Below are 19,724 nucleotides of genomic sequence, written 5' to 3' on the forward strand. Positions count from 1 at the left end.
CTTTTCAGAAGGTATAGCATATATATTGTAATATGAGTGAATTACTGAGATACATCAGTTGATACGTGTATGAGTGTGTTCTCAGACATTAAAAAAAGAAACACAAAAATAAGGATGTATACATCTACTGTTTGAACCTAAAAATACTAATTAGATAATGTAATATGCAGTGCTTCAGCATGAGGACAAAACGAGCAGCCCATCTTCCGTCCTCTGCACAACAGCATTTACTCTGAGCAGGACGCATTTGAAACATGTGCTTGTTTTGTGGCAGAGACAGACATATCATTTGTCACTATCTGTCATTATTTTTCCAACGAGGATGCAGCTGAAAGCACAAGGTCACAGAAATATTGTGTGCTTTGCTGTTGCCATGACATGTGGCAAACATTTGCGGTGATCTATTGTGACGATGAAAATCATACATATATATATATATGTCCCAACCCCACCTAAACTTAACAACTACTTTACAAACTATTAATAAGCAGCAAATTAGGAGTTTATTAAAGGGAAATATCAGAGTTAATAGTTAACTGTGAGAACTGGAGCTTAAAATGAAATGTGACTGAATTTGGATAGCAAAATTAGCATTACTCTAACATGTAGATTAGCATTATCTAACATGTAGATATAAATGAGACACAGATATGTAGCTTTAAGCTTTTGTACCATACGTTACTACCTACTATGACAGCTTTGTACCTTTTTTCTGAGCGTTTAAAGGGATACTCCCCATAGGCGGAGCATGTGTAAGGCTTAGCCACGAGGTCTTGGGGCAAAAATGGCACTAAATTGGACAAAAATGCCCCCTGCACAAACAAATTAAATATATTACGTCTGTTGCTAATAAAGCGTATATGAATAAAAAGTGTCGACTGTGACATTAAATTAAGATTTTCTCATGATGCATTGTATTTCATTTTAGGCATTTTACAGCGTTGCACATTATAAACATACAGATCCTATTCTGTTGAGCTTAGGAATGCAATGGCCAATCAGAGACGTTCAGATGAGGCATCGCTGAAACTCATCAGCTTTGCTGAATGCGCACGTTTGATGACTGAATTACGCAAATTCTCTCATAAAAAACTACGCACAGATGTACGTACAATGTAAGTAAGGGATTCAAATCGCAGTGTGTAGTTTCAGTGATTATAATGATACACTATTTTTTAAGTGTGCGACAGATCAGTTAGTGATAATGTCAGTTCTGTACATAGGCCTAATTTATTAGCCGTTTGAATAACCATGAGGAGGAAACGTTATGCCTATTTAATTATCAATTTCTAATATTTTAATTAAATTATGATCACATTAAATGCAAATTCAGTTCCTTTAAACATATTTTATTAGCCAACATGACATGTCTGGTTATTGCCTAAAAAAGACAGGTTTATGATGCTTGTAGTTGACAGATTTGGCTTCTTATACCCTAGAGTTGGTTCACCCTCCGCCTATGATAAAAAATTTCCTTAAAATGAAAATTTGGTCATTAATCACTTACCCAGATGTCGTTCCAAACCCGTAAAAGCTCTGTTCATCTTCGGAACACAATTTAAGATGTTTTGGAAACTGTTCAGAAGACGAACAGAGCTTTTATGGGTTTGGAACGACATGCGGGTAAGTGATTAATGACAACATTTTAATTTTGGGGTGGAGTATCCCTTTAAGGATGTCTTATTGTGTACAGAATGCAAATGAGGGAAATTATGATTCGTCATGGAAATGATATTACACTTTGTCTTTTTTATTTTTTTTAATTCAGGGTGAAATCAACGTGACCTGGATATGTTTTGATGACTCATGTTACTGTAAGTGATCATGTGTGAGTTCACGTGTGTCTTCAGCTGTCCACAGTGGCACATGTGCGTAACATAAGTGTGTTTCTGGCCGGCTCTGTAAAGCAGCTGGAATTCTACAGCCGTGACAGTCGCTGAGGTGATTATTAGCGGTCCTCACAGGCCAAAGCATCCAAACTTCCCCTAACAAGATGGAACATGATTTCCCATGGCAAGGGCGCTGGCATTGCCCACAGCCTGCCTGCTCACATTACATGTCAGCCTAACAAGCTCTGCAGACAAACACACAGCAGCATTACAGCCGACAACAGCATTAACAAGCAATTATAACTCATTCACAACACATCTTCTGTCCAGTACAATACAGGACAATGAATGATAAAATCACTGTATAATGTATTATTGCTAATTACTCTACAAGGGCAAATCTCTCCAAATCTGGAGAGAAAAAAAAAGGAAACTCACAATTGCTAGATATACTTCTGATAATTAATATATATATATATATATATATGTGTGTGTGTATATATATATGTGTATATACATATATATATATATACATATATATACATACATATATACATATACATATATACACATATATATTTATACATATATATATATATATATATATATATATATATATATATATATATATATATATATATATATATATATATATATATATATATATATATATATATATATATATATATATATATATATATATTAATTGTTTAAAAATTTGTATATATTTTTTTTTTTATTTATTATTAAACTTTTTATTACTCTAATGCAGAAATGTTTTACAGATGGGCAGTACCTGTACCTTTGATTTTTGCTGATCAAAAAATAAAGTAATATCAAAGTACATCTAATAATAGTGTTATTTTAATTTTACTGATTTTAGTTTTATAAATATATATTTTTATTTATTTTTATGGTTTCTGATTTCATGTAAATGTTTATTTTTTAAACAATTAATAATAAAACATTTTGGGGGGAATGTTTTGTTTAATGATCATCATTGTAAAAAAAAAACGTGTCTGAATATATACTGTAATGAAAATTTGGAGTGGAAAATGCACTTTTTCATGAAAATAATGTTTTTTGTTTTTTATTTATTTATTTTAGGGTGAAATGCTACCTGGGCATGTTTTTATGAGACTCACTGGCAAATGATGTTACTGTAGATTATATAATAATAATAATAATAATAGTGAGAACAACTGAAGAGATATTTCATATGCATTGATTCTGTTGGGAGCTAATAATAATAATAATTATTATTTAATTTTTTACAAATTTTCATTGAGAAATAAAGTTGATGAACCATTTTTGCATTGCTGCATCTATAGAGGTGGTTAAAATATTATTATCGGGATAATTCCTTTGAAATTTTGCTGATTCAATCAGAGGCCACAGTGGTGCTAGATGAAAGCCATTTGTCTTGTGATGCACCGGAGGATGATATTGCCGTGGCATTTCATAGCTAGGCCCGCAACTGACAATCTGAATCACTCTCACCCGCCCCGTGCCTGTGATGTCTTAATGTAATTATTTGATGAAAGCTGGTGAGCGGCAACATCGTAACAGTTCAGATTGCATTCTAATGCACGCGCGCGCAAACAAACACCTGCCGAGAGACCTGCAGAAATGAAAGAATAGATTTCTCCCTGCACCTCAGGAGGAATGTGAGCTTTATGTGAGCGGCTTGAAAGGGGTGATGGATGACTGTAAACCCGTACCACATGCGGAGAGCAGAGCCCTTTTGTAATTAATGTGAAGTCTGAATTATTGATGGATGCCGGCGGGGCAGAGCTGCAGCTCCTCCCTGAAAGGTGGGCGGCTGAGTGACTGGGGTCAAGGGTCACATACACCCAGCTAGTGTTTCACCTACCTGGACTTCACATCAATATGTCTGCCCACACATAAATCACCACTGCACTCCAAAGCTAGTGCTGAGAATGTTGAAAAAGTTGAGAAATATACAAAAAAAAAACATACATAAGGCATAAATCACTGGATGGCAGCCATTCTCTATGAGATGGATCACATCAGATGTGTTTCAAAGTCTGCTGATGGATGTTTTAGGTGGATTTAGTCCTTAAATCACATTAAATAATGATAAATATAGCTACACTGAAGTCCAGTGGCAGCTGTAAGAATTTTTTTTGCATTGGTGAAAACACGGTCAAGATGGAGTGCCAGTCTTAATAATAATAATAATAATAATAATAATAATAATAATAATAATAACAACACATATTATATATAACACTATTTAATTATTTCTATTTAAACATTTTGTTAAATTCAGAGCATCAGTTGCAGTAAATTGTTTGTGAAATTTAATGCTGAGTGTTTTAAACTAAATCCACAATGTTATATGTATATATTTATATATATAATTCAAATTTGTCTATAAAACTAAGATTATTGTAGTATGTTTTAAAAGAAAACTATTTCAGTCTTACTAATAAATTTAATGTTTAGTTCGGTGTTACTTGACATTTCTTTTTAATTATTTCTGAAATTTGCAAGCAATTTCTGAGTGGACATTGTTTAAAAGTGAATAAAAAATAAATAAAAATAAAAGATTTTTCGAAGTTTATTGGATTGTGTTTTACAAGAAAACACCATTTTAGACCACAATTTTTCTACTTCATAATTACATGCTTAATTCAAATTCTTACATGCTGTTATTTTTTATTTATTTATTGTGCAAAATTTGCTAGCCATTTCTGAGTGAATATTTTTCAAAGTAAACTCTACACCAACATTTGAAGTGTATTTACTAATGATGGTGATTAGCTACCATATAGTCAACATTTTACTGCCAATAACTGTGGATGGGAATGTATTAGTGTTTAACATTGTAAGAATGTATGTATTTATTTATTTTCTGACTTCATTAACTAAAAATAAACTAGAAAATGAATGATTCCTGGTCTCCCGTGTGTCGTTTGTTTGGAAAGATGTCTTCATGCCTGTGTAAGTGTGTCGCTGAAGTGTTGTTGATTCAGCAAGTGCCTGAGGTCTGTCAATGAATCACTGCCTTTGCAATGCCAAGCAAAAAAAGATTATTGCCAGGACAGTCAACAGTAACGGTGTATAATTCACCAATCCCTGATCTTGAACCTCCCCCTGAGTATAATAATCAATCCCAAATAGTCAAAATAGTCTCTCCAGGATCACTGAATTATTCAGGAAAGAATTACAAATAATTAATTCAATTCATGTTTCATTGCATAGGGCCTTTCATAATACAATTGATTCCGGAGAAAGCCTTAATGACAGAGCCAAACATTAACTGTTGCATAGTACAAGTTTCTAAGAATAAATCATTATAGATATACTAATAAATGAATGAATGAATATTGCATTTTTTTAAAGGAAAAGAACATTGTGCTCTTTTCACTTTAGTGTTAAGAAATCACTCAGACTAGTGGATGCATTATTGCATGAGCCTGCACTGCAAACTAAACTCTGCATCCATTTACTTTAAAGATTTCTTAACATAAACACAAAGACATCATTATAGTGATCAGGGTTCCTGTTAGTGAATCTGGAATACCTGTCTTATTTCAAATCAGCTATTTCTTCATTGATGTATCTACATTGTACCGAGAGAGAAAAAAAAATAATAATAATATTTTGGTACTATTAGAATTAGGATTAGTTTTATAATAATTCTATAGATTAAAGTGAGATCTTATTTCTGTACAAAGTCAGCTAAACATTTGTTTTTAGTAGTCGGTCAGTAATAAACTTGAAAGTTTTAAAGTCTTGAAAGTTCATTAACATGGTTAGAAGAGAAAAAAAAAAAAAAAAAAAAAAATCAGTTCTGAACATATTGTTTCAGTCAGACTTTAATATAGAATGAGCTGTTTATAATGAGGCTCCTGCTCCCAGAGTGGATACACTCATTTGTTAACATGCATGAAATTAAAAAAAAACCCTTAGACCTTATTCGGTCTGTCTTCTCAAAACTAGACCACTGCTTTGCATCTTGACTAGCCTTCAAGCTAGCATGATTAAACCTCAACTGGTGATCCAGAACGTGCAGCCAGTCCACTTTCAGCCATCCAAAGATAACCCTTTTCTCCAATAGCTGCCCACATAAAATGCAAGACTTTGACCTTCAAGACTGCTGCTGGAAGACCACCATGTGTTCATGATTGTCCTCTGTGGTCAGAGAGTGTGTGGCACCTGCTGATCCCATCACGTCATTTTTCCAGAACCTTTGCTCTCTCTGTTCCTCTGAATTGGAACAAACCTCAAACCTCCACCCAATTATCTCCTAAATTATATGTATTTGCAGTATTTTGCAGCAAATTTTGCAGTATCGCCCACCACTAGTACACTCTAAAAAATGCTGGGTTGTTTCAACCCAACTTTGGGTAAATATGGACTTACCCAACTTTTGGGTTAAAAATTTAATTACAAAATTGTTAATGTATTCAATGTATTCAAGTGACACTATACTTTTCAAACTCTTCAAACTCTGAACAGTCCATCAAAACAAGCAAAACTGTAAAGAGTTTTCTTTTGCTAGCAAGGCTAGTTGCCATCTGATTTATTACCAGCTTATTTTTTACACACAATATTGTTTTCTTTTGTGATACAGGTTTTGCAGGGGATGAGAGTTTTCCAGCTGTTATTACAATCATAATTTTATGGAGCTGATTTGCCAGTAATTTATTCTGTATGAGAGTGGCATTTCCAGAGGGCACTGGTGAATGGGGTTGATGAGGGTCACAGACTGGGCTAATGGGAATTCAGACATTGTGTGGCCTCACTTTTGACACATACAGTAATGCAAAGGTCTGCAATACCCGTGGCAGTAATCCATTAACTTTTAGAGTTAATTAAAGACAAACATTTTAATGGCTTCTGGCACTGAGGACGGTGGGCCTCTCATGTGAGAGTATAGATGGATGCATATTCTGTTATTTTTAATTTAAACATTCATACCATAAAGGAATCAAAATCAGCATGAGCTAGTCACATATGAGAGTTGAGTGTACTATAAAAACAACTGTAAAGGCCATTTCACACCATAAGTGAAATTATTAAGCCTCAGGCTGATGTGAGTGCCTCACTCTTAATTTTTTTTCAACATGGGGATAGGAAAGGTGCAAAAACAAAGAAATAAATGGGAAAACAAAGTAACGTCTCGGTTACGTATGTAACCCTCGTTCCCTGAAGGAAGGAACGGAGACGTTACATCAGAAAGAAACTGATGAATGGGATCTCGCCCGAGAGCCCAATCACCTTGGAGTGGTTACAAAACGAGCCAATGGTACGCCGAGTACCTTGGTCTGTGGAATTTGCATCGCGAGCTCCACCCCGCAGAGCGGGTAAATAAGGAGCAGCGCGAGCAACTCGCATTCAAGTCTTCACTGAGGAGCCGAGCAGGTGACCCGGCCATTCAGCAGACCAGAGATGTGGCAAGGGTACGTAACGTAGCTCACCACCTGATCCCTAAAAGGAGTGGTGGGAACTTTGGGCACGTACCCAGGCCGGGGTCTCAAGATAACTTGAGAGTTGGCTGGCCCGAATTCCAGGCACGCTTTTCAACTGAAAATGCCTGCAGGTCCCTGACCCTCTTCACCGAAGCCTAAGCCGTCAGGAGCACAGTTTTCAATGATAGAAACTTTAGCTCTACTGTGAGCAAGGGTTCGAAGGGAGCCCTCTGCAGTGTAGATAGACCCACTGTGAGGTCCCAAGAGGGGACGTGCTGAGGGCGAGGCGGATTGAGCCTCCTTGCTCCTCTCAGGAACCTGATGATCAGATCGTGTTTCCCAAGAGACTTACCTTCAACAGGGTCATGGTGAGCCAAAATGGCGGCCACATAGACCTTGAGGGTGGCAGGAGACAGCATTCATTCCAACCCCTCCTGAAGAAAGGAAAGCACTGAACCGATTGGGCATTTCCAGGGGTCCTCAAGCCGTGAAGAACACCAAGTGATGAAGAGGTTCCACTTCAAAGCAAAGGAGCGTCTGGTGGACACAGCTCTTCTGTGACCCGTCCAGAATCCACACATGTAGGTTCCAAAGATCGGGACGTCGGTGCCAGAGGGTGCCCCGTCTCTGAGAAAGAAGCTTCTTCTGCGGGAGAGTAGACCACCCTGATGGTTGATGTACGCTACGGTCGCAGTGTTGTCCTTACCGGACCAGAATGTGCTTGTCCTTCAGCAGGGCCCTGAATCGATGCAGAGCAAGTCGTACTTCTAGCAACTCGAGGCAATTGACATGCCACTGAAGTCGGGGTCCCGTCCAGGAGCCTGACACAGCATACTCGTTGCACATGGCACCCCAGCCCATGACAGAGGCATCTGTCACAACAACATGTCTGGAAACAGATTCTAAGGGCACGTCATGCAGTAGGGGTCCAAACAAGGGGTGAAGGTTCGGATGCAGGCCGGAGTGATGGTCACTCGGAGCGTGCCCAGTTGCCATGCCCATCTCGGGACTCGGTTGTGAAGCCAGTGCTGAAGCAGTCTCATATGGAGTAACCCGAGCGGTATGACTGCCGCCGCCGATGCCATATGCCTCAGGAGCCTCTGAAACCGTTTCAGTGGAACCACCCTCTTGCCCTCGAATTGTCTCAGGCAATTCAGCAGTAACAACGCATGCTTGTTCGTAAGCCACGCGAATATGGTGCATTCAAAAATGCGCATGGACATTAGCATTTTGAATGGGAGTCTGTGCAGAGCTCAGTTCAAGGCACGCAAGTCCAGGATTGGCCTTAACCCACCTGTCTTCTTAGGTACTATGAAGTAAGGGCTGTAAAAGCCGGACTTCATGTCGGCTGGAGGGACCGGCTCCATCACGCCCTTTGCCAGCAGGGTCACGACCTCCACGTGCATGACAGGAGCATCTTTGCCCACCATCATCGCGCGAAAACCCCAAAACTTGAGGGGACGCCGGGCGAACTGAATCGCGTAGCCGAGCCTGATCGACCGAATGAGCAAACAGGAAGGCCTGGGAAGCTCTAGCCAGGCTCCCAGAAACTGATCCAGTGGGGTCAAGGGGACTACAGCCGTAACCACAGTGGGGCAGTGAGGAGGAGCAGACAGACTCGGTATGGGAGGCATAGCGTCCCTTAACGGGGGCAGAGTGCGGGCACTCGTCTAACTCCAAGTAGCAAAGAGGGCATGAGAAGGCAAAACGTTCTCGAGCCGGCTTTTCGTGGAAACTGGTAAGGGGAGAGGGGAACGAGAGCGGCGAGGAAGCAAGTCGCCCACTGTCGTTCGTGGCCTCTACGGACCCGGACCAGGCTCCCTCATGTCTGCCAGGTTTAGCACGTCATGCGGAGGCATTCTTCGGACACAGTTGCATCACAACAGAACGCTCCACTGGGGGAATCCCAGCATACCCCTTGGTTGCTCCGCCATCGAGGGCAGTGAAGGCGGAGATCGTCATGTCCCCGCAATGAGAACATGAGCAAAGACCAAGGTACTCGGCATACCATTGGCTCGTTTTGTAACCACTTGAAGGTGATTGGGATCTCGGGTACGATCCCATTCGTCAGTCTCTTTCTGACGTAACGTAGAGCATGACGGACTGAAAGGGAACTTGTGTTACATATTTGAAAAATAAATAATGCGTAACTTTACTAGTAACTTCAAAAAAGTAATCAGATGATATAACTAGCCTTACTTGTAATGTGTTACCCCAACACTGATTGTGAGTTCCAGAACTGAAAATGTATTCCTCATTACAGACTTACTACACACTAAAAGTACTTAATAGAGTAAAATCAATAGATTGCTACTAGTTTCCCCTGAAAGCATTTGTGTAGTTTTCATTAGCGAATGCTTCCGAGATTACAATCAACAACCAAGCAAAACACTCAAATGGTTTATTTATCGCTCCTCATCAGGTTTGAATTTGCAGGGCTTTACACACTCTGTCACTCACATTACATGTTTATGAAATTACCGAGAGAGGTGAAAATGCTATATGTTTAGCACGTTATGTAGCCAAGGGTTAGCGTTTTCATCTAATTAAAATTAGTGGTGGGCATAGATAAATTTTTTTTAATCTAGATTAATCTCGCTGTAATCTTGGAGTTTATCTAGATTAATCTAGATTAAAATGGCTCATTTGAATTCTGCCGAAGGCATTCAGTGCTGCCCAAATAAAATAATAAAATAATAAAAGTAACGTTAAGTCTTTGAGAACGGGTTTCTCAAGACAGGTGGTGCATTAGACCAGGGGCTCATCTCCTGTTTCCAAAATGCATCACAAACTGCTTGAGAAAGCTGTAAACAAATTCCACATTGCAGAAGTTGCAAACAACCTTATGCCTGTTTCACACATAATCCGTCTGCAGTGCGTATGCGTTGCGTATTTTTTTTACGCACCCATGTTAACGGATTCCAGCGTTCATGCGGTTGCGGTCCATCAGTGCATTCCAGGAGCATTGCATCTGCAGCACTGCAGCGATCGTTCACATACCGAGTAGCGGACTGCAAAGCGTCCTGTGTGAAAGCACAATGAGTATGAGTCCGTGCTGCTTCTGCACCACATACGAAACGCACACAGACTGCATACGCACTGCAGACGGAGTATGTGTGAAACAGGCGTGCATCTTGTCGAGGCTTCCATTTAAAAAAAAAAAAAAAAAAAAATCCCTGAAACAAACCCGGTGGCATCTTAGCTGCATCCATGTTAGCACATCATGTTTGATGTGGTAATTTCACAGTAGGCATACACACAGGTTTAATGACTCGTTCTCGCCTCCTACAAATTCGGCTAGGTATACATCCGCGCTAAAATATCAAGGTGAAAGTCATCATAGCTCGTGTAGTATAGACCCAGCTCCCAAACCAATTTTGAGAATAGATTAACGGCGATATTTTTTATCGCCCGATAAGAGTCTCCCGTTAACGCAGCACATTAACGCCGATAACGGCCCACCACTAATTAAAATATTGCAGGTTTCTAAATTCTCATTACAATTTTATTTTGAAAAATGTAAGTAGTTTTCTAAATAATTGTCAACAACATGCAGTCATTTCTGAGCCACGTAAAGTCACACATGAAAAAAAAAAGAAAAAGAAAATGACTAGGTGGTCAAGGAGAATGAAATGTGAGGAAAGGATTTTAATTTGTGGGTTATAATCACGAGATTCTAAAAATGGTCAAGTGTTCTCTGTCTTTAAAACATTTGTCTGTCTGTCAAAGTGAACATAGAGAGGTCTTGAAAGTATAATTAAAACCTCATTATGCTCTACAAGAGAAGTTAAAAATAAGAAAACTGCAGTATCTCACATTGATTTTGATTCTGAGAATAAAGGGAACCAAGAAAGAAATAATTAACCCTTTTGATTCTTATATCAAGTCACTTTATCTTTAATTCAAATCTGAAAGGTTGCCTTGTGCATACTGTAAGCTTTAAAATATCACAATGCAGAAAGAAATTAATCTCTCCAACTCTAATAGAAAACATATTTTATTGTATTCTAGTAATTCTAGTATGTGGGTCTTATAGCTAATTTTACATAATAATTACAAAACTTATCTAATTTTTAAAAGGGTTTTTATTAAAAGGGTTTTTTATATCGGCTTGAGGCGTATAGCATAAATAAAATAAAATTAAAATAATAATAAAATAATGTCTTTGAACCAAATCACTTACCCTGCCTTTAATTGGTGAACTAACAGCTCGGGTGAATACATGATGATAGCTTTAACTGATCGTTCAGTAGAATGAAAATCACGCGTAAATCAAGCAGCATGTCTGTCACTGTCTATTCCACACCTCACATTCTCTCCTCTTCTGTTTCACTCTATCAGTTCCTCCTCCTTTCTGGCTCATTCTGTTTAATCACTGTTCAGATGTAATCTTCATTTCAGACTTAATGACGAATTAATGATGTTCCTCCATTAAACTGCAGGCGTCGTGGTGAGTGGCTCTCCCAGTCTAATCATACATACAGCCCTCCTTTGGCTCTTCTGATCTTCTGCTCCACGACTTTCTTTTGATAAATTACAAATATAATGAAAAGGAGAAATTGCTTCAGCCAATATCCACAGATTTTTATCCTCTGGCACTTTAACTGCAATTACACATAAATCACCAAGTAACCAAGCAACCAACCTACGTAACTATCCAACAAGCAAATGACCTGATCAACCAAATGACCAGGCCGAACCATTTAATTAACTATTGTTGCTACTGCTAACTAAAACATACACTTTGCTGCACACAACACAACACACCCACTACTACTACTGCATTTATACAGGCTACTGTATTAATGAATACCTCTCAACATTACCTTCTTATGTCTGAAATTATATATATATATATACACACACACAGTACAGACCAAAAGTTTGGAAACATTACTATTTTTTATGTTTTTGAAAGAAGTTTCTTCTGCTCATCTGCTCATTATTCCTGTGATGCAAAGCTGAATTTGAAAGCATCATTACTCCAGCCTTCAGTGTCACATGTAACATCCAGTCTATCACATGATCATTTAGAAATCATTCTAATATTCTGATTTATTATGAGTGTTGGAAACAGTTCTGCTGTCTAATATATTTGATGAATAAAAGGTTAAAAAGAACTGCATTTATTCAAAATGTAAAACAAAAATTCTAATAATATATATTCTAATAATATATTTTCTTTACTATCACTTTTTATCAATTTAACACATCCTTGCTGAATAAAAGTATTGATTTTATTTAAAAAGAAAGAAAAAAAAAATACTGACCCCAAATTACGGACCAGTAGTGTATATTGTTATTACAAAATATTTATATTTTAAAAACATAGCTTTTTTTTTTTTACTTTTTATTCATCAAAGTATCCTAAAAAAGTATCACATGTTCTGAAAAAATATTAAGCAGCAGAACTGTTTCCAACTTTGATAATGAATCATCATATTAGAATGATTTCTAAAGGATCATGTGATAATGATCCTAAAAATTCAGCTTTGCATCACAGAAATAAATGATAATTGAAAGTATAATAAATTTAAAAAACAAGTATTTTAAATTGTAATATATCACAATATTAATTTTTTTCTGTATTTTTGATCAAATAAATGCAGGCTTGATGAGCAGAAGAAACTTCTTTCAAAAACGTTACAAACAGTAATGTTTCCAAACTTTTGGTCTGTACTGTATATATATATTACAGGACCAGTTTATATAGATGAACAGAGGACTGAACCAAACCCAGCAGGCAGAGACTCTCATTTACATTTTACAGAAAACTGATAGAAAAAAATGCAATGACTCAGAGCGTCGTTTGTTTGTTTTTTTTTTTAAAAGGGACAATTCACATTAATCAACATGAGCAAACAAGTCCACCATGTAAATGTGCCAGATTTAGTCATTCAGGCAAATTTTTATCTGCAGTCCTGCATTCGTGGGTCGTAGGAGCATATTTCATTAAATTCATACCTCTACTTCAACTAAATCAATATAAGAGCTTGACCTCTGACCACCACTGTCCAAAACCGGTTGGCATTTTATGAGTCTAGGACAAAACCAATTTACGAATCCACTGGAGTTTCTGTAATAGATGGATTAAAGAAGAAGGACGCCGACAGCTCAGTAGCATGAGACTGTATTTGATGTGTGTCTGTAAAGAGCCTCGCTTTGCTTTAATAGGCGCATGATCATAGAATATGGCCAGTGTTTCTTTAGGGATCTGAATGCTGGATAATCAGTGTCTGTAAAGTTTAAACTACCACTTGAAACTTATCATTAATGTAACGTTCAAATATGTGGCTTTGATGAACAAATATTGCTCCTTGGAAAAGGGAAACACATTGTGCTATTTTTTTTAACAACATCCATGGGGGGGGGGGGGCGCTCTGGATGTCCTTTAGGACAGACATGGGAGGGTGGGCCTTGACAGAACAGCCTCCGAGGCTGCAAAGCCCTGAACCCCCAACTGCTCCCCGGGCGCCGCAGCATAAATGATGCCCACTGCTCCGGGTGTGTGTTCACAGTGTGTGTGGGTTCACTGCTGTGTGTGTGCACTTTCGATGGGTTAAATGCAGAGCACGAATTCTGAGGATGGGTCACCATACTTGGCTGTATGTCACTTCACTTATAGAAGCCCTACTACCCCAAAAAACGCTTGGAGAGGTTTACAGGCATCTTGGGAGGAAACGGGGTCCTGAGGGTGTTGTGTAGGAGAGGGCACTGGTTGGCACTCTCGAGGCATGGGCACAGGAGTGCGCTATGAACTGAATACAGGGAGTATTCCTTGGGCTAAACTCGGGGACAGGAGCCCTCACTGGGCTAAACTCGGGAACAGGAGGTCTCTGTGGGCTAAACTCAGGAATTGGAGCCCTCTCTGGTCTTGACGGGGTAACAGCAGCCCTCCCTGAGCTTGATGTGGAGACAGAAGCCCACTCTGGGCTAAACTCAGGAACAGGAGCTCTCCTTGGGCTAGGCTCGGAGAAGGGGCGCCACACACTGTTTTTGTACGGTATTGTGTCACGGTTGTCTTCCATGGCGACACGAAGAACAAGGAGAAGTGGGCTGAACTCAAGTAAGAGAGTAAATTCAATCAAACACGTGTAACTGCATTAACTAAATGTGGACAGGAACAGGAACATAACTAAAAATGGGCATACGGAAACATGTTGAACTAAGACATGGGCAGCACATAGACAGAACACAACAAAATAAAGGTTCCCTATTGGCATTGATGGTTCCATCCATTGAGGACCGATGGATCCATGGACCTTTCTATCCCTCAAAATGTTCTTTAAAATGGGGGGACAAAATGTTCTTCAGATTATTTTAATGTTATTTACACTGCAAATGAATGTATGACTTAATTAATTAATACATAAATGTCTTATGTTAATAATGTTACATAATAATGTTAGTAATGTTTACCCTCATACGGTGGCTTTTAGCAGAAAATATTTATATATTCATGTCAGCTTTAGTCATACAATTACATACATACAAAAATACTTTTTTTTTTGTTTAGGTACTATAGATTCACTGCACATTATTTGATTTGATTTGATTTTCCAGAAACTTTTATCCAAAAGGTATTCATTCATTCATTCATTCATTCAATCAGAAATTAATTTTATTTTATTTATATTTATGCATATGGTAAAAGATTTTATCTAAAGCATCTATCTATCTATCTATCTATCTATCTATCTATCTATCTATCTATCTATCTATCTATCTATCTATCTTTCTTTATTTCTTTCTTTCTTTCTTTCTCTCTCTCTCTTTCTTTCTTTCTTTCTTTCTTTCTTTATTCAAGCTCTGTAATGTTTTATCTTGTGTCTGTTAACATTTTTATTACAGACTTGACAGATACCATTATACAATTACAGCAGCAATTTTATATCTTTCTACAGCCTTTCTATAGTATCTCATAAACAGGACTTGCTAAAAGAAGGTTTTAGTGTTCTGTCTGCATTTTAAAACCCTCTCTCAGAAGTTCATCCTCTCAAAGCCTCATCAGAGCAGCACTTTTGAAACAAAATCCACCATCTGTCACGTTCGGTGTTACAGAGAACACACAGGAGAGAGAACCAATAGCGAGTATGTCTTTTATTAGGGGTTAATCCACAGAGAATAAACAGTCCAGGCGTTAGTCGAAAACCAGAAGAGCAATCCAAACATAAACAAACACGACGGCAAGGCAAGGCAAGATGACGGACAAGAATTAACGTTCAACATTCAACAAGGACTCCGTGACTGAGACTCAGACAGACCAGGTATAAATACACACAAGGATGATGGGGAAACAGGAGACAGGTGGGGAACACAATCAATTACCTAAACAAGGAGGAAGGTGACCAAATAAGGAGACAGAAAGTGATAAGGTGATAGACACCGTGAGAAGGAGGACATCTAGTGGACACCCAGGGACACAACCCAGACACTGTGACAGAACCCCCCCTCCACGGAGCGGCTCCCAGACGCTCCACGACAGACACAAGACAGACCAGGAGGGAGGCGGACAGGTGGAGGCTCAGGGGGAGGGACGGAGGGCCAGAAAAGAAAGACATTGGAAACAGGCACCAGACAGTAAACACAAAACAGGAAGACCAGGAGGGAGGAGGACTGGAGGAGGTTCAGGGGGAGGGATGGAGGGCCAGACTACAGAGAGGAACAGGGACAGGAATAAATACAAAAACAACCGACAAAAAACAACATGAAGCCCCCCCAGGGCGGGGCAGGAGACCACCATGTCCGTTTGGTCAAAGCCAAAGCCCCCCAGGGTGGAGCCGAAGACCACCACGTCCTCGTGGTCAGAGCGGAAGCCCCCAGGGTGGAGCGGAGGACCACCACGTCCTCGTGGTCGACGCCAGAGTCCCCCAGGGCGGAGCGGATGACCACCACCCCCCTGTGGCCGATGCCGGAGTCCAACCGGCCCGAGCAGCAGCCCACCCAGTGACTTGACTTGACTCCGAACGTCCCACGGTGACCCGCCCTGACTCTGGAAGGTCATCAGTGGCTGGTCCTGACTCTAGACCGGTCTTGGGCACCGAATCGGGAACGGCCTCAGGCACGGGCACCGAATCGGGAACGGCATCGGGCACCGCCTCGGCCTCCGGAACAGCATCGGGCCCCGCCTCGGCATCGGGCACCGCCTCGGCCTCGGGAACAGCCTCGGGCACCGCCTCGGCCTCGGGAACAGCCTCGGGCACCGCCTCGGCCTCGGGAACAGCATCAGGCACCGCCTCGGCCTCCGGAACAGCGTCGGGCACCGCCTCCGCATCGGACACCGCCTCGGCCTCCGGAACAGCATCGGGCACCGCCTCGCCCTCCGGAACAGCATCGGGCACCGCCTCGGCATCGGGCACCGCCTCGGCCTCGGGCACCGCATCGGCCTCGGGAACAGCCTCGGGCACCGCCTCGGCCTCGGGAACAGCCTCGGGCACCGCCTCGGCCTCCGGAACAGCATCGGGCACCGCCTCCGCATCGGACACCGCCTCGGGCACCGCCTCGGCATCGGCCTCCGGAACAGCATCGGGCACCGCCTCGGCATCGGGCACCGCCTCGGCCTCGGGCACCGCATCGGCCTCGGGAACAGCCTCGGGCACCGCCTCGGCCTCGGGAACAGCATCAGGCACCGCCTCGGCCTCCGGAACAGCATCGGGCACCGCCTCCGCATCGGACACCGCCTCGGGCACCGCCTCGGCATCGGCCTCCGGAACAGCATCGGGCACCGCCTCGGCATCGGCCTCCGGAACAGCATCGGGCACCGCCTCAGCCTCCGGAACAGCATCGGGCACCGCCTCGGCCTCCGGAACAGCATCGGGCACCGCCTCGGCCTCCGGAACAGCATCGGGCACCGCCTCGGCATCGGGCACCGCCTCGGCCTTGGGAACAGCCTCGGGCACCGCCTCGGCCTCCGGAACAGCATCGGGCCCCGCCTCGGCATCGGGCACCGCCTCGGCCTCGGGCACCGCATCGGCCTCGGGAACAGCCTCGGGCACCGCATCTGGAACGGACTCGGGCACTGCCTCGGTCACGGCCTCGGGCACCGCATCGGGAGCGGCCTCGGGCACCGCACCGGGAATGGCCTCCACCTCGGCCTCGGGCACCGCACCGGGAATGGCCTCCACCTCGGCATCGGGCACCGCCTCGGCCTCCGGAACAGCATCGGGCACCGCCTCGGCATCGGGCACCGCCTCGGCCTCCGGAACGGCATCGGGCACCGCCTCGGCCTCCGGAACGGCATCGGGCACCGCCTCGGCCTCCGGAACGGCATCGGGCACCGCCTCGGCATCGGGCACCGCCTCGGCCTCCGGAACAGCATCGGGCACCGCCTCGGCCTCCGGAACAGCATCGGGCACCGCCTCGGCCTCCGGAACAGCATCGGGCACCGCCTCGGCCTCCGGAACAGCATCGGGCACCGCCTCGGCCTCCGGAACAGCATCGGGCACCGCCTCGGGAACGTCCTCTGGGCTTTGAGGAACGGTAGACGCCTGTCTCCTCCTCCTCCGCCCTCTATTTTGGCGAGTCGGTGACACCTTGTCTGGAGACTCAGGCGTTGAGTCGGCCATCTTGTGCTGTGGTTGCAAGCTGGTGGCCATCTTGTGCTGTGGCGCTGGGCTGGCGGCCATCTTGTGCTGTGGCGCTGGGCTGGCGGCCATCTTGTGCTGTGGCGCTGGGCTGGCGGCCATCTTGTGCTGTGGCGCTGGGCTGGCGGCCATCTTGTGCTGTGGCGCTGGGCTGGCGGCCATCTTGTGCTGTGGCGCTGGGCTGGCGGCCATCTTGTGCTGTGGCTCTGGGCTGGCGGCCATCTTGTGCTGTGGCTCTGGGCTGGCGGCCATCTTGTGCTGTGGCTTTGGGCTGGCGGCCATCTTGTGCTGTGGCGCTGGCTCAGCAGCCATGACGTCAACCGTCTTGGGAATCTCTAGGATTTTGGACAGCGTAGCGAAATAGTCCAAGAATGAGTCAGCGGCCCTCTTGGGCGTTGGCGCTGAGCTGGCAGCCATCTTGCACCGTGGCGCTGGGCTGGTGGCCATCTTGTGCTGTGGTGCTGGACCCGCGTTCATCATGGGCAATGTCGCTGGCTTTCTCCTTCTGCCCTGGTGAGACGGCGGCTCTGGTCCCTCCCACGTGAGCCCAGAGTCAAAGGGGAGCCATGGTGGAGAGCGATGCTGGGCTTCCTCTCGCCCACCTCCCCCTCGGCGCCCTCCCCTGGTCCCGCGAAACACGACCAGGCGGGTTCCCTCAAACTGAGTGCCTCTCTCCCGCTCGGTGGCTGGGGAAGAAGCGTAACTCGACATACCGCTGGATCTCAAAGTGACGGAGTCCTTCTGTCACGTTCGGTGTTACAGAGAACACACAGGAGAGAGAACCAATAGCGAGTATGTCTTTTATTAGGGGTTAATCCACAGAGAATAAACAGTCCAGGCGTTAGTCGAAAACCAGAAGAGCAATCCAAACATAAACAAACACGACGGCAAGGCAAGGCAAGATGACGGACAAGAATTAACGTTCAACATTCAACAAGGACTCCGTGACTGAGACTCAGACAGACCAGGTATAAATACACACAAGGATGATGGGGAAACAGGAGACAGGTGGGGAACACAATCAGTTACCTAAACAAGGAGGAAGGTGACCAAATAAGGAGACAGAAAGTGATAAGGTGATAGACACCGTGAGAAGGAGGACATCTAGTGGACACCCAGGGACACAACCCAGACACTGTGACACCATCTTTAACAATGCAAATTAAAGCCCGCTACTGCTTGACTTCTTAATCTACGTACATGAATAGATACACATCTCTAATGCATAACCCTTAACCTGAGATTCTCAAGTTCAGATTCTCTGATTTTCTCCTACCAGGGTTTCTGCAAGTTGTATGGAGGCAAATTTAAGACATGTTTTTTTTTTTTTTTTATTGTGCCTAAAAAAAAACAACTCCTAATTTGTTGCTTATTAATATATAGTAGGGTTAAGGGATCTAAAATATGGTAATGTGTAATATGGTATGAATATGTGCTTTATAGGTACTAATGAACAGCCAATATGGTAGTATACTAGTTAGAGAGAATTGATCCCTAAACTAAACTAAAGTGTTACCATGTTTACCATCATTAAAGGATGTTTAGATATTTGTATTGGAAAATAAGGCAATGCAATACATGCACCATTTAATGCCATGACTTTACCAATTAAAGATTTCTGCTTTGATTTAAGACCATTCTGAGGCCTTAATTTGTGGAAATCTGTGAAGAGCTGCAGAAACTCTGTCTACACTATGATAACACTGCAGTGCATTTGTGCAAATAATCACCTTTCCAAGAGAATGAAAACTTGCTGCTCAACTTTGGCAGCTCTCAGCTCCCCCCTGCATCTGCTCGAGTCGCACACAGAGCGCTGAACATCAGCCCTGTTTGCCAAATGTGACAACACAGGAAAACGAGTCCCAGACGGG

General features: G+C 42.7%; 1 protein-coding gene across 3 annotated transcripts in view; it reads right to left on the reverse strand.

Moving 5' to 3' along the window:
* LOC132132764 (astrotactin-2-like) overlaps positions 1-19,724 on the reverse strand; it is a 498,987-nt gene that overhangs the window by 158,911 nt on the left and 320,352 nt on the right. The gene's annotated exons all lie outside the window — the stretch shown is intronic.

This window comes from Carassius carassius, chromosome 4, assembly GCF_963082965.1.
Source record: "Carassius carassius chromosome 4, fCarCar2.1, whole genome shotgun sequence".
NCBI lineage: Eukaryota > Metazoa > Chordata > Actinopteri > Cypriniformes > Cyprinidae > Carassius > Carassius carassius.